Source organism: Solanum pennellii, chromosome 11 (assembly GCF_001406875.1).
Source record: "Solanum pennellii chromosome 11, SPENNV200".
Lineage (NCBI taxonomy): Eukaryota > Viridiplantae > Streptophyta > Magnoliopsida > Solanales > Solanaceae > Solanum > Solanum pennellii.
Window position 1 is genome coordinate 51,017,837 of NC_028647.1, and position 15,742 is coordinate 51,033,578.

Genomic DNA, 15,742 nt, shown 5'->3' on the forward strand with positions numbered 1-15,742 from the left:
CTAAGTAATAGACCGCCCATAGAACATCTTTAATACACGCCTAAAAGTTCCTCAAGACTACAAAAGATAAGTATATTTCTTTCCCAACACGATCACAACAAGTAAAAAATAATTGCTAGAGATACTATAGGAGACATTCATGTTTTGAAACGACTTCACATAATGGTCTTGGATGATCTAGCAAACTCACATTAGAATCTTCAAGGCCTGCATATTGTATGTTCACGTTCTAGAACCTATCCAATAACTAGAGAGCACATCCCACATGATGAGAATTGGAATTAACTGACATAGACCAAACAAACCTAGGTATGGAATCTAGTGTCATATGTACCCACACCGTGGAAGGTGTTCTACTGGAAAAATATAGAACTAACGGTACATCCCATGTAGCCATGAGTTATTGTATTGTATATAGGCAATTTCCCCCACATTCACCTTAAAACTAATCATTTATTTATTATTCGATTCTATACCTTTTGGAAAAAATATAAAGGTCGCCTAAAGCACTCAATGACTCGCCGAATATGTTTGATGTCCTTTTGTATGCACCCCTTAACCCCTAATGAACAGTAACTTTTGGCGGAAAAACTCTTGCTCACCCAAAGTAGTCGCAACTCGAGTGTGCCTTTCCATCATCTATTTTTGATAATTATTGAGCCAATATCTTTAGAGAAACCAATCTATCCCTCAAAAGAGATTATGCAGCTCGCCGACCGGATCATAGAGACTTTTTACATTTGATTTTCTGTGTTTACATTTGGATATCCTCCAATGTTTTTTGTTTTGTTGAAGACATGGTAAGGACTAGTACAAGCATGTCATCCAAGAAAAAAGAACGGGGAATTACTATACCCGACAAGCAATCTATTCCTCAAAAGAAGAGAAGACAGGAACTTCCACCGAGAGACAAAGGCAACAGAAAAAAACACATCCTAGTGGGTGGCTGTGGAAACCCAAGTCGATGTATATAGACCTGAAGATGATAAACCATTGATGTCAATAAGTAATGAGTTGCGTGCTAGATCTCAAACCACTTTCGCAAAAGTTCCTCAACTAGTACTCCTCCTGCAAAACAATTGGTGCCAACTCAGGAACATCCCGTGACCATGCGCTTCCTATTTTTCCTCATCATAGGATTCTAAATAAATTAAAATGTGATGTTTTATAAACCTTCCTCGAAGAAGAGTTGCGTTATATTGAAGTCTTAGAGAGAATATATTCGAATTTGACAAAGACCGTCCTGTCACAAATCGAAACCACACCCTAATATGGTCAATCTAAGATTTCCACAGGCGTACTTTACCTCTTGGTGGTCTTGTACAAGACCTTACATATCATTCATCACATATACATAATGAAATGTAGTGCAGAATTAAAACTTTTCACAAAATTATTTCATAGTCTTTAAAATCACTTTTATCTAACATCAGAGGAAACACTAAGTCTCATTCTCATCATAAGACACAAGAATACCTTTGGGACATGGACCATAACATACTAATATAAAAATACATAATCTATTACAATACTTCAATAAGAAACATAAAAGAAATCTATATATGACATCGAGTTAAATGAGTACATACTTCTACTTCACTTGAATGATGCTAAGATCCAATTCTTACTTTCCGAATGCTTCTCACCAACCAACAACTATAGAGATAAATCATGGAATTAGCACAACCACATGTACTAAGTATGACATTGTGTATAAAAATCATGAGAACAGAAATTTATTAAATATATGCAAATTTTCGTTTAAAAACCATATCATAATCATAAGAATAATATTTATGAACATACAAATTGCTTCAGTAATAGAGTTATTGAAACTCACTGTACAGTAAATTGCTTCTGTGATATAGTGAAGTATTTTCTCTTCCTTTTTAACACTTTCTAGCATGTTATTATCCTACAAAAAGCTATCCTAATACTCACCTAAGCAACACAAAGAGAGACTTCCCATACAACCTCCCTAAGCATTCCCAAATGACCCTCAAGACTACTTATAATAAGACACATACACACTTAGAAGATACCAAATATATGAACATGAGATTTCCTCTACCAATAGTAATTCGAAGCTCACTTGAGTGAGTTGTGACGCGACCACCCATACAATCCCTTAAGCACACACTAAAGAAATCCTATAGACTACCCATGATGGAATCATTCTCACAGAACACACCAATGCATAGGTAATATGATATTTTCCTTGTCAAGTCTTTCAAAAGACTTACTTGAGTAAATAAAGAAAATAACGTCCATGATTTTCCTCTTCAAGAATACCTAAATAATCCTTAATACTACCTAAGTTTAGATCATGTCTACATATTCAACCATTTTCCCTAGCTAGAGACATCCTTAAGACTTATCTAGGTAATATACCAAGTGACCATTCTTATGCCCCCTTCACACCTTAACTAGACAACCCTTAACTACTCTAGATAACTACTTATTGTTTTAACATTCTTTTTCTTACTTAAGTCATTATATTCATTAGTTCATTTAGGAGACATTCCTCACATAAAGGACTTTCAAGTAATGGTCTTGGACAAAACCTAAGGACTCTCACTAATACCTTCATAGAACTTCTCTAATGCTAGTAGGTATCACATATGATGAGAATAGGCAATAGATGACATAAACCACATGATACAAAGCATGAAATCCGATGTTCTAACCTACTATGATGAGGGTGTTTTACTTGCCAATGGTAGAACTTAGAAACATCCCATGTAGGGACATGGTTAAGGAATATGAAGGGCATGTTTTGTAATCTAGTCTCATTTTTTACCTAGAACTACTTCCCTTACCATACTAACTCGGTTCTAGCTTTTGTTGTCATAGAGTAATTTACAGTAAAGGTTCATATAAAGGGGTTCCATATCAAGTTCATAACCCAATCACATTTACCCAAACAAGGAGAGGTCCACTAGGTCTACCTCACAGTGGCGAAAAGAAGGTCATCATGACATTCCTAAGGTTTGATATGATTTTGTTACATCCAATCAACCCTAAGCCTATCATTACTTTACTTGAAGGATACCATTACAACTTTCAACTTCAACATTCATAACCTTACCACTATGTTAAAGGTTTCACATAAAGGACCCTCTTAACATCATTTAAGGTCAAATATAATTATTAGATTCCAGACTAAGAGACTTTAGAATCCTAATTCAAGACATCTCATATTAACGTTCATACATCAATCAAGTAAGGGACACAAGTAAACCAATAAAAGACACCACATACTTCACTTTAACACATATTACATGTCATTCTAGAAACACATAGAAATAACCATTATCCTTTTAAATAATCCAATAAACTATGAAATCATAATAAATATGACCACCATATACTCATAAATTCAAGTAGGGACAACCAAGCATCAACCCTAAGATTATACACACAAAGCCAAAGTCATAGTCCAATATAATCACCTAAAATAACATCAATAGTAGAACACATATACTCTCATATTACTTATCATGTACGTATATAGTATCCTACTTCACATAATCAACTACACAAATAACCACATTACCTCAAGTAGTTTCCGACACAACCATGATCATCATATTACTTAAGATAACGCCAACAAGACCACGTCAATTTCAAGTACATCACATAACACCGTCACCATAAGTGGACCATCCCAATAACAACCTAATTGAAGTATAATTATCATAAAATAAAGGGAAATAGGGCAACATACAACCACTTCATCTTCAACACCTCAATTCGATACTAAATCAACCAATACTACACCATAAGGCCCTTACCATGGCCATGAACATCAATTCAATACAATTATAACAATACTCAATGAAACTAGGTAAATTAATTATATATTCATAAATTTAATAAAACCTTCATATTAGTTGAACACAATTCTTACATCATTAAAGAGCCCATAGCAAAATACACAAGAATACATAAACATTAAAGTCAATATCAAGTAACCCAAATCTTAGTCAAAAACTAGGGTTCATCAATTTCATGGGTTCATAGGTAAATTATGTAAAAATCATAAAATAAATAACTATTCAATAAATAATAAATTCTTAAAAACCTTATTTCAAGAACCCATTCATAGATCATGAAATTGGATAATTAAACTTTGAAAACTTCCTAAAAACATCTTTGAATGTTGTGATCCTTGAAGAATAGAATTTCAAGGATCAAAAACCATACTTCAATGATTATATTTATTCAATTTAATTAAGAATCTCCACTCAATTCTCCAATCCAAGCCCTTCCTTGATTTTTGGCTCCAATAGAGTTATAGGGAATTTCTAAGGGAATTTAGGTTTTTAATTTTGAACAATGAAATATTCAAAGTTTTTTAGGCTTATAAACACATTTAAAACACTCAAAAGACCTTAAAGAAACCTCCATACTATTATTTGGACGTGGGGTGAATTTACAAGTTCACCCCTCAACTTAACACTGAAATGCATAGGGAGGCAGTCCACTAATGGTTGCCTAACGACGACCTGTCCCTTGACCAACAGACCATCCTGTTTTTCCCTGGTTGGGGACTTAGTCTAGTCTTTGGATTACTCTCCCACACACATAAGTATCAATCTATGAGGAACAACAATCGGGGTGTTGATTGCCATCCGTTTGTTGGGATGTCTTGGACAGTCTTGGCACTACCTTTGTGTCCTTCCTCAAGGACCCTTAGATGGTGCTTGGGGATGTTTGCTAGGACCTTTCCAAGCCAAACATGATATTATATGATTTTAGTACCCATCACATGAATTTCATCCAAAACGAGCACGTAAAACATGATTAAACATGACTAGACACACAAGGTAGTGTCAAGGCAAAACATTCAAACGTCATGCTCGTTGTTAGACGTTTGACCTCCAAACTTCATGAAACTTGACAAACATACTATATAAACTAAAATAAATCATTTAATGACCTTATAACCTCATGAATTACATATAAACACATAAAACCATATATGAGACACATATGTGACTTTGTCGTCGAACATCTTAGTCGTCCCTGCACGTTTAACTTCGAATGCATCTAAACTCTTAGACATTGCCTCAGTAACACATTATAGATCCATTTAGGACCTTAGACCATCATTAACAAAATATTAGGCTCTATTTAACCTTTTAGTGATATGATTTCTTTCTAAGTGGGGCAGTATGGTTAGTAGATGACATCGAAAGTCATAGGAGCATGATGCATGTTGCAAAGTGTTTAGGAGTTTTGTTGAAATTGAGATTCGTTAACATCTTGAATTATATATTCAATAAACCCATGATTATGTTTTCAAATGTGTTTATATGATTTTACCTTGCATATTAGCATGTTTCTATCATGAATTGGCTAAAAGTTGTATTTTTGAATAATTTTCTTAAATTCACTATTATGATTTGCCTGCTCATTGTGTAATTTTGCAAAATATGACTAATTAATTCTTTGATATAAAATAGTTTTAATGTGGTTATGCCTAATTTATATGAGTATAATATTGAATATCAAGGAGATTTTGTTATGTGGAATGAAGCATGTGAATTTTATAGCATAATGAGTTATAGAATGTCTTCTAGTTTCTTGTTATGTTGTGAACCTTTTGACTTTATGAAATTGATGTTTTCTTCTTGATTATGTGTTATATGGTATGTTCATGAGTTGCTAATTGAATCTATGTTCTTGGAAGTGTTCGGAGAGTGGCAAGTGTCATTCTTTAACTAGAACTACTTCCCTTACCATACTCACTCGATGCTAGCTTTTATTGTCATAGAGTAATTTACAGTAAAGGTTCATATAAAGGGGTTCCATATAAAGTTTATAACCCAATCACATTTACCCTAACAAGGAAAGGTGGACTAAGGCTACCTCACAATGGCGACAAGAAGCTCATCATGACTTTCCTAAGGTTTGATATGATGTTGTTCCATCCAATAACCCCTAAGCCTATCATTTCTTTACTTGAATGATACCATTACAACTTTCAACTTCAACATTAATAACCTTACCACTAGGTTAAAGGTTTCACATAAAGAACCCTCTTAACATCATTTAAGGGCAAATATAATTAATAGATTCAAAACTAAGAGACTTTAGAGTCCTAAGTCAAGATATCTGATATTCACATTCATACTTCACTTTAACACATATTACATGTCTTTCGAGAAACACATAGAAATAACAATTATCCTTTTAAATAATCCTATACACTATCAAATCATCATTAATATGAACACCATAGACTCATAAATTAAAGTAGGGACAACCAAGCATCAACCCTAAGACTATACACACAAAGCTAAAATCATAGTCCAACATAATCACCTAAATAACATCAATAGTAGAACACATATACTCTCGCATTACTAATCATGTAGGTATATATTATCATACTTCACATAATCAACTACACAAATAACCACATTACCTCAAATAGTTTCGGACACGACCATGATCCTCATATTACTTAAAATAACGCGAACAAGACCACGTCAATTACAAGTAAATCACATAACAACGTCACCATAAGTGGACCATCCCAATAACAACATAATTGAAGTCTAATTTTAATAAAATAATGGGAAATAGGGCAGCTTATCACCACTACATCCTTAACACCTCAATTCGATACTAAATCAACCAATTCAACACCAAAGGCCCTTACGAATGGCCATGAAAATCTATTCAATATAATTATATAATACTCAATGACACTAGGTAAATTCACTATATATTAATCAATATAATTCAACATATATATCAAGTGAACCCAATTATTACATCATTAGAGAGCCCATTGAAAACTACTCTGGAATTTATAAACATTAATTAAATATCAAGTAACACATCTCTTAGTAAAAAATTAGGGTTCATCAATTTCATGGGTTCACAGGTTTATTGATTTAAAATCATAAAATTAATTAATATTTTATCAATTATCAATGTTTGAAAACCGTCAATTCCTGAACCCATGCATAGATCATGAAATTGTACAATTCAAAATTGAAAACTTTGGGAAAACATCTTTGAAAGTTTGTCTCCTTGAGGAATAGAGTATTAAGGATCAAAAAACATACCTCAATGAAGCTAATTATTCAATTTGATGAAGAATCTCCACTCAATTCTCCAATCCAAGCCCTTCCTTGAGTTTTGGCTTCATTGGAGTTCTAGGGAATTTCTAAGGGTATTTGGGTTTTTGATTTTGAAGAATGAAATCTTCTAAGTGTTTTATGTTTATAAACACATTTAAAATATCTAAAAGACCTTTAAGGAACAACCAATACTCTAATTTGTACGTGGGGTGAATTTAGAAGTTCACCCCTTAATTTAACAGTGAACTGCGCAGCGAGGCAGTCCACCAACGGTTTCCATACGATGGCCCATCCCTTAACCAATGGACCGTCCAGTTGGTCCGTGGTTGGGGACTGAGGATAGAATTCACCTTCCTCTCCGATTCTCCCAAGTGTCAATTGATGAAGAACCACCAACGGGGTGTCGACTGACCCACTGGGCGTCAATTGACATCCGTTGGTTGGGCTGTCTCGGCACCAACTTTGGGTCCTTCTTCAAGGACCCTTGGATGGTCCTTGTGGATGTTTTCCTGTTTTTTTCCAACCCAAACATTCTAGTAAATGATTTTCGGACACCTGACATGAATTTTTTCCAAAACGAACACGTAAAACGCGACGAAACATGCCTAGCATACAAGGTCGTTTCAAGGCAAAACTTTTGTACATCATGGATGTTATTGGACGTTTTACCTCCAAAATTCACGAAACTTGACACACTGCCTATATACAATATAATAACTCATTAAACGACCTTATAACCTCATGAATCACACATAAACACATAAAACAACATACGAGACACAAAGGTGACTTAGTCCTCGAACGTCTTAGTCGTCCGTTGACGTTTGACTTCCAATGCACCTAGACTTTTAGACACTCTCTCAATACCACATTATAGACCTATTTATGACCTTATAACACCATGAAAAAAATGTTAGTCTCTAGTTCACCTAAGTCATTTTTGGGATCTTACACCCCTAATTCCATAGGTTCGAGTAGTTCACTCAGCCCCGAGGCCCCTATATTACTTATTGGATCGATGAGTTTTAAAAAGCCTATGGTGATATGGTTCCATATATTTAGAATAAATAAAGGGTGTTTAGACCGGTAAAGGAGGTGATGGTCTGACACACGGATATAGGGTGCATAAGTGAATACATTTACAAGGTATTTGAAACATCGCAGATGTCCAATGATCTAAAATAGAGCCTCATATTATTAATAGTGACTTAAAAATAGTTTAAAATGTTGAAAGACCTAAACTAATATATTAAATTGGTTTGTAAGTGTTCGTACCTAAGCGACAAAAATGACCATGACATTATGAAAATAGTGAAACTTTACAAGTAGGTGTTGTACGGTCTTGTGAAGGCTCGGAAGAGCCTTGCCATGGTTAAAACATACAAATATAATTGAAATAGGTAAATAGTTTTGGATCATAACATCTAGGTAAGACCCTGCAAGGACCACCGTAGGGGTCCTTGAGGAGGACCCAAACTTTGGGGCAGAAAGCTACAATTTGCAATAGTAATTGACGAGGCCCAATCACAGGCCTTCAATAGGTTGATGGGCGAGCGTTGCTTCCTGAGTTGCGACCTAGTCTCATTAACACATCCTTTCCCTAAATAAATCTCTGAACCAAACGATGTCCATGCAGGACGGGGTCAGCAATTGGATAAGAGGGCGTCAATTGGTCCCGTTAAATGGTGCCATGGGTCGACTTGTAGTTTTAAGTTAGGTGACCTAGTTTGAGTTATTTATTTAATTAGGGTGTAAGGGGTTTGTTGTATAAGTTACTTACCTAACTAATCCTAACTATAAGAACCCAACCCCACTATCCCAAGACATTCTAAGTCAACACATTAAATTAAAACATAAAACCTCTCGAAATTCCCTCAACTCAAGACTCCATTGAAAAAGAAGGACAAGCTTTCACTAAGGATTCATGACTGAAGTTTCTTCCATATTTCTTAGAGGATTATAATGATATGTTCTCTTTCACTCTTGGGAATCCTTTCATCAAGAGATCCTCTCAAATTAATCGTGCAAAAGTTCCCCAAAAAGTTAGGGTTTGATTATTACACGTGGGTTTCCTTCTTAAACGAATTTTATGGATTAATTATGATTTATAATGATTTTTAGGGTATATTATGTTCATAATAAAGAGTAATTATTGTTGTACACTTGATTTTTCCTTAGACGTGATTTCTTCCCCAATTTCCTATATCTTTGATTTAATATTATGGATTGGTTGAAGATGATTAATATATGAATTATTCATGTAAATGGTCATTATGTTATTAATTCATGAATAACCCTATATCACGTGTTTATTGTGCATTGTTGGGTTAATTGAAGTATAAAGTCCCTTGAAGGGCATAAAGGTATTAACGTTGGTTATCCATGGAAAATATGTACGATATGTGAATTGCTTACAAAGTATTAATGATATGTCTATTGTGTTGTTGTGGTATTGATGACAAGTTTTCCACATCCTAAAACCATTAAACTTTCATTAGCTATGAAGTATGTATGCATGCTATGGTAATATCATTATATGATTGAAAGGTAATGTCATATCCGATAGGTACCCCCTAGACATAACCGGCATTGTTGTCCTCGAAGAGGACTAAGACTAGCCTCTTAGCATTCATCATTATATTCAAAAGTTAAAACACGGAAAATTTAAAAATTTTCTTCTATATCTACCCTGAGGTTTACATAGACATTTGGCATACACATAATATATTCATATCGAGTATACCTTGACCCTTCATAGAAGAAGATTACATAGTTTCTACTTTTGTGGCGCGCACACACATACACACACACACACACACACGCATATATATATATATATATATATATATATATATATATATATATAAGATTCATAACATAGTCTTTTAACGGATGTCTCATATCATAACCATCTAAAGAAGAGTATAGCAATTGGGCATAGCCCATACATAAATACAATAAAAGCCACATATAGGCTATACAATATTAGTACTCAAATGAAAGGGAATGAACAAAGTGTCTTTAATACTAATTAACATCCAAATGCTTATAAGTGGCACTGTCCTCGAAGTGGTGAGGACCTAGTCAACTTGGATAATGAGTATTCAAGTCTTCTTCAAATCATCATGAACCGTTCAATGACCGGAACCTAAAATGTTGGTAAAAAGGGGAGAAATGGGGTTAGCACATCACTTCTATTAAGTATAGGACCATATGCACACAACATAGAAATCATGCTTAAAAAGAACATTTCATTAAAGCATGCAAATTTACATTTGAAAAGCCTTATGCACATTCAAGAACCAATAAAAGTCAATAGTACATATTCACTAAGTCAAGACCATGTACATCATAAGACTAACAATATTAAGTCTAGTCAAGTGAACATGCATATCAGCATAATTGAACACATAATCAAGACAAATCTATAATCAAGTTATAATATCAACGAGCATAAATAAGAGTTTATCACATCATAACCAGCACAAGACCATAACTCATGCACCCCCATTAAGTCCACTAGTGCAATGAATAAGTAAGGCCCCATAACCTCACTCAATAAAGTAATCTTAATAAGAACCATAAGCAATGCCCAACTTCACATACTATATCATTAACAGTAAACATCATCATACTTTAGTAATCGAGATCAACCACATGTTCATATGTGAAACCAATATCACATAGTGTCATTAACATGTAAGATCAACATATACATATCATTTACATTTATAAGCATATAAGCACATATAACATCCTTTCAAGACTTCCCTCAACGATAACTAGAGAAATATATAGGTACAGTCCCATAACCCTAATACTTTTGAAATCTAGACCAACCACATGTTCATAAGTGAAACCAATATCACATAATGTCATTAACATGTAAGATCAACATATACATATCATTTACATTTATAAGCATATAAGCACATAATAACATCCTTTCAAGACTTCCCTTAAGTCTAACTAGAGCAATGCATTGGTAGAGACCCATAACCCTACCGAGACTAAGCTAAACCATTTAGGTCACCCTAGTTAGAGTTCACTTCATACTTCATTTTACCTTTGGGAACATCTTCCCTTAACCGAAATATATAACATGAGCTAATGTGGAATCCGACATCATGGAACCTTACACCAAAAGAAAGCAAACTACATGCCAAGGTAGGAACAAAACATGAACATAGAATCTATGTGAATCCACTAGCTACTATTCCTATAAGGGAAGCATAGTTCAAGAACTAGGAGATGTAGTTGGTACCCTATTTATGCAACATGCATTATAGTCTCTAATCTCATGAGTACATTAGTGAACCTACCTTCCCTATGTGGGAATGGACACTCATTACTCTAGTTCATTTGATGCTAAGCTAGAGTATCTTTTGAAATGTATTTAAGACTTTATTAATAATCATAGCTTAGTTTCGGTCTGAGGTCTATCCCTTATATAATCATCATTGCAGCTCAATAAAAATTGCATGAGTATTTTCCTTTCATCACAATTAACATATGTGAGATTACCACAATTACATAATCATATCATGATAAGGCACATCGGTAAGTAATCACCATCCTTATATCATTACATCATAGCCAACAACTCACAAACCCTAATTTAAGGCATTCCAATTCAACATCATACCAACCCTAATCAATCGTAATAGAAGGTGTACTTCAATACAACTTCATCACTAAATGCAACTAATCATAATTGAAGTAAATGATTGAGATCAGAAGACTTACCCTAATTTCCTTCATAAGACATCATAAAGGTTTTACCATCAACCATCTAATTTAACCCAACAACGGATACATTATCATCACACGATAGTAATTTACATAATAATCAAGTCAATTGAATCACTACACAACAATTAGTCACTAGTTCATAGCCTAGGGTTAGGGACATAGGTCAAATTCATGATCAAGTTCACAACCTAGGTCAATTAATCAATAACTATCATAACTGAATTACCATAGATCATAATCTACTCACAATTATCTAAAGAAATCATAAAAGATACAATGTACAAAGTCAAAATCGTAATAGAATAAAACCCACTAGAAAACTCTTCTTTTTGAAACCAATTTGGAGGAATGCTTTGGGGAAAGAGATCCCAAAGGTGAAAGGAATCCCATACCTTTCTAATTAAATGGAGGAAAGTAGTCTCCTTTATGACCTGGAACCTTACTTTGCTTGGTCTTCTATGGAGTTTCTTTGGGAGAGAAAAAGAAAAGAGAAGGAAGAGCAATTGGGTTTTGGGAATTATGAGAGTTCAGTTTACTTTAATTAGGCTACGTCAGTATGTAGAGGTTCTTAATTAGATTAATTAAACCTACCCTAACCCTTAATTACCTAATTAGCACTTAAATAATTAAATGAACTAATTATAAAAAATAGCAAAACAGTAACAGGACGTACGAGACATTGATCGACGGTCCGTAGTTCAACCTATGCCTTTGTCCCCCTCCGTCCTACACATCCATCGTTGGTGTCAGAGACTGGTCCCAATGGTCCTTCGGAAAAAATGGCTAAGTGTTGGTCGACGAAGGCATCAACGCACCATCGATCCAGCCACGCCTCGTTGAATGTGGTCGTAGGTGAGCATTGTCCAAATTGTTGCTTTTTGCCATATTGCAAGTGTCCTCCTCAAGGACCCTTTGATTGGTCCTTGGGGAGTTGTACCCAGATGTTTCAAATATATACCAACTCTAATATATGTTAGACACTTTACCACCAAATTTTATCCAATTCTGACTCCTAAAACTTTGTCAATTAGGGTAAGGCACAGTAGCACCTCTTGAACTAGTTCAGAACGTCATGGACGTTCCTTGACGTTTTGATTCTAAAACTTCCTAAATGACATTACATTTGTATTTGACTTTAAAATTGTGTTAGAACTCTTAGACTCTCATGTTAGGCTCTAGATTTGGTTTTAGACTTTTGGAGTATTACATTATCCCCCTCATAGGAACATTCGTCCCCGAACGACACTAATATTCTTTAAAAGGAATAGACTCAAGATTAGCAGCCCAACCAACAACAACATCTCAAACATGAGTTACAATCCAAACCAATATAACCACTTGAACCTTTTCACAATGCAACTCAAAATATCCTTTTCAACTCATAAGAGTTCAACATTCATTACATACTCAATACAATTCATGAAGGCACAATATACCAAAGTATACCACAGAAGTTCAAATCAAGTAAAAGAACATCTTCTTGAAAACATTCATGTCAATAGTCATAATTCATTGTAACTTACTGTAACAAAGCACATAATTCAACATTAGAAAAAACCAGGGCAACTTCAAATAAAATCATTATTGTCACTATAAATAGGAACAACAAACCTTAGTTATCAAATAGATAAGGGTAACAGGACTTCATGTGGGCGTCAGCCTCCCATGTTGAACCCTCAACTAGGTGGTTCTTCCATAACACCTTTACAGAAGCCATGTAACACCATAATATGTTATACCAAGATTTTCATGTCAATAAACCATTTATTAATTGCTATAATCTGTTTTGGGAACTTGAAATTTTGTGATAATTGACAACGTGCTTAACAGAAATTATTATCGTAATTTAAGGTATTGTATGAGGGTATTTATGTAAATTGACTAATTAAAATTCCATATGAATTGGAAGTTACGGAATAATGTATATAAATATAGTTATATATGTATGCTTTTTTGGCAGCCTACTTTTATTTAGGCAGCACCTATGAAGGATATGTGTTCATGTGATGAGGATCACATTTCTAGCTATATATATTTATTCTCCCTTTTGATTGAATTCGTTTTCCTCAAGTCTAAGAACATTATAACATTATATAAACAGTTTTTATCAACATCAAAAGAAAAAACAAAAAAGGGTCTAAAATAACTTCAAAGTATTGGAAATGGTACAAAATTACCCTCCATCCACCTATTGGCTCCAAAATACCCTTCCCACCCACCTATTGGGTCAAAAATACCCTTCTCATCCACCTTTTGGTTCAAAATTGACCACTTATTTAACGATTGTTAATAAACTATTTAAATATTTTTTTAAATACGTGGCGCTCAACTATTTGTTATAATTTAACTTATTAGTATAATTTATAAATCAATCCACTACCCACCCTTTACTAATTAAACCATCCAAAATAGTAAATCACTCACATTATTTATGCAACAATAGAAAAGCTACTGCCAATTGAGTGTTTTTAAAATTTGAGCCGAAAATATCTATAGAAATAAATAATCATACATTCAAGTGTCTAAATAAAAATTACCGATAAATTTAAAAGTCTGACTATGTTCATATTAATTATTCTTACTTCTCGATTATGTGATGTTACTTCATAGGTAACTTTTTTTCAAAATAATATATTAAAGGTTTTAAAATAAATCATAAGTATTTACAAAATTATATTTTAAAAAAATGCATGAATTAATTCGGGATGTAGTATTTCTTTACCTTTAATCATAAATTTCTAATTCAATCTTGAAAGAGAATCAAATTGAAAGTGTCCTCCTAAATAAGCAGCGCAACATAAATTTAATTGGGGCTTCGATTCGGACTCGAATAATTTTGGATGTCATTTTCATTAATCTATAATTTCATCGTGTTTTAGTTGTGTTTATGACTATTTAGATATTATAGTTGGATTATTAATTGGGTGGGGTTTAGTTAGTAATGGGTGGGTAGTGGGTTGGTTTATAAATAATACAAATAAATTAAATTATAACCAATAATTAAACATCAAGTATTTTAAAAATATTTTAATAGTTTAAATTTAAAATCATTAAATAAGTGGTCAATTTTGAACTCCAAGGTGGATGACAAGGGTATTTTGGAGCCAATAGGTGAATGAAAAGGACATTTTGGAGCCAATAGGTGGATAAAGGGTAATTTTGTACCATTTTCAATACTTCAAGGGTATTTTAGACCCTTTTCCGAAGAAAAAATAGGTACTTTTGTCTTAATTCCAAGATACACACACTTCATCTTGGTAAGTGATAAATAATTTATTTTAATATAGGGTACTGTTTGGTAGTTTAATCATATCTCGTTCAATATTACGTTGTTTACAGTGAATAAATCTGATTTTGAAACCTAATTTGTAATTCTACAACTCTTATTCTTATGGAAAACTCTATTTTTGATGGTATGAATTCGAAATATTGGACAACATTGGACATGTTTTGTCAGGCTTCTAGAATTAGAAATCCTGTCTGTTCAACTTTTAGTGTTTTGATTATATATTTTTATACAAAATGTATTTTGAGGTGATTCTTTATCATTTGCAAGCTTAAAAGATATACCTACATTTTTTAAATGATATAAAGTCCAGTTTTGACGTTTCCTATTTCAAATGTAAGTTGCCACATGAAGTACTTTTGTTGGACAGAATCACTGTTTTGGGAGCTTAGTCGTATTTGTACATGCTAGTCTTACTTGTGCTGGTTATCTTGTTTTAGTTTGATATTTTTTCGATACAAGGAACTAAAGAAGTTATTTAATTGGATATTAAAGGTTGTATATACTGTGAACAAGTTGAGGAGCTTCATACTTTTGTTTGTCTACGATTTTAACTCTTGAAGTTGTGTTGGACTATTTCTTTGCTAAAGTTGAGGTTTGTGTATAA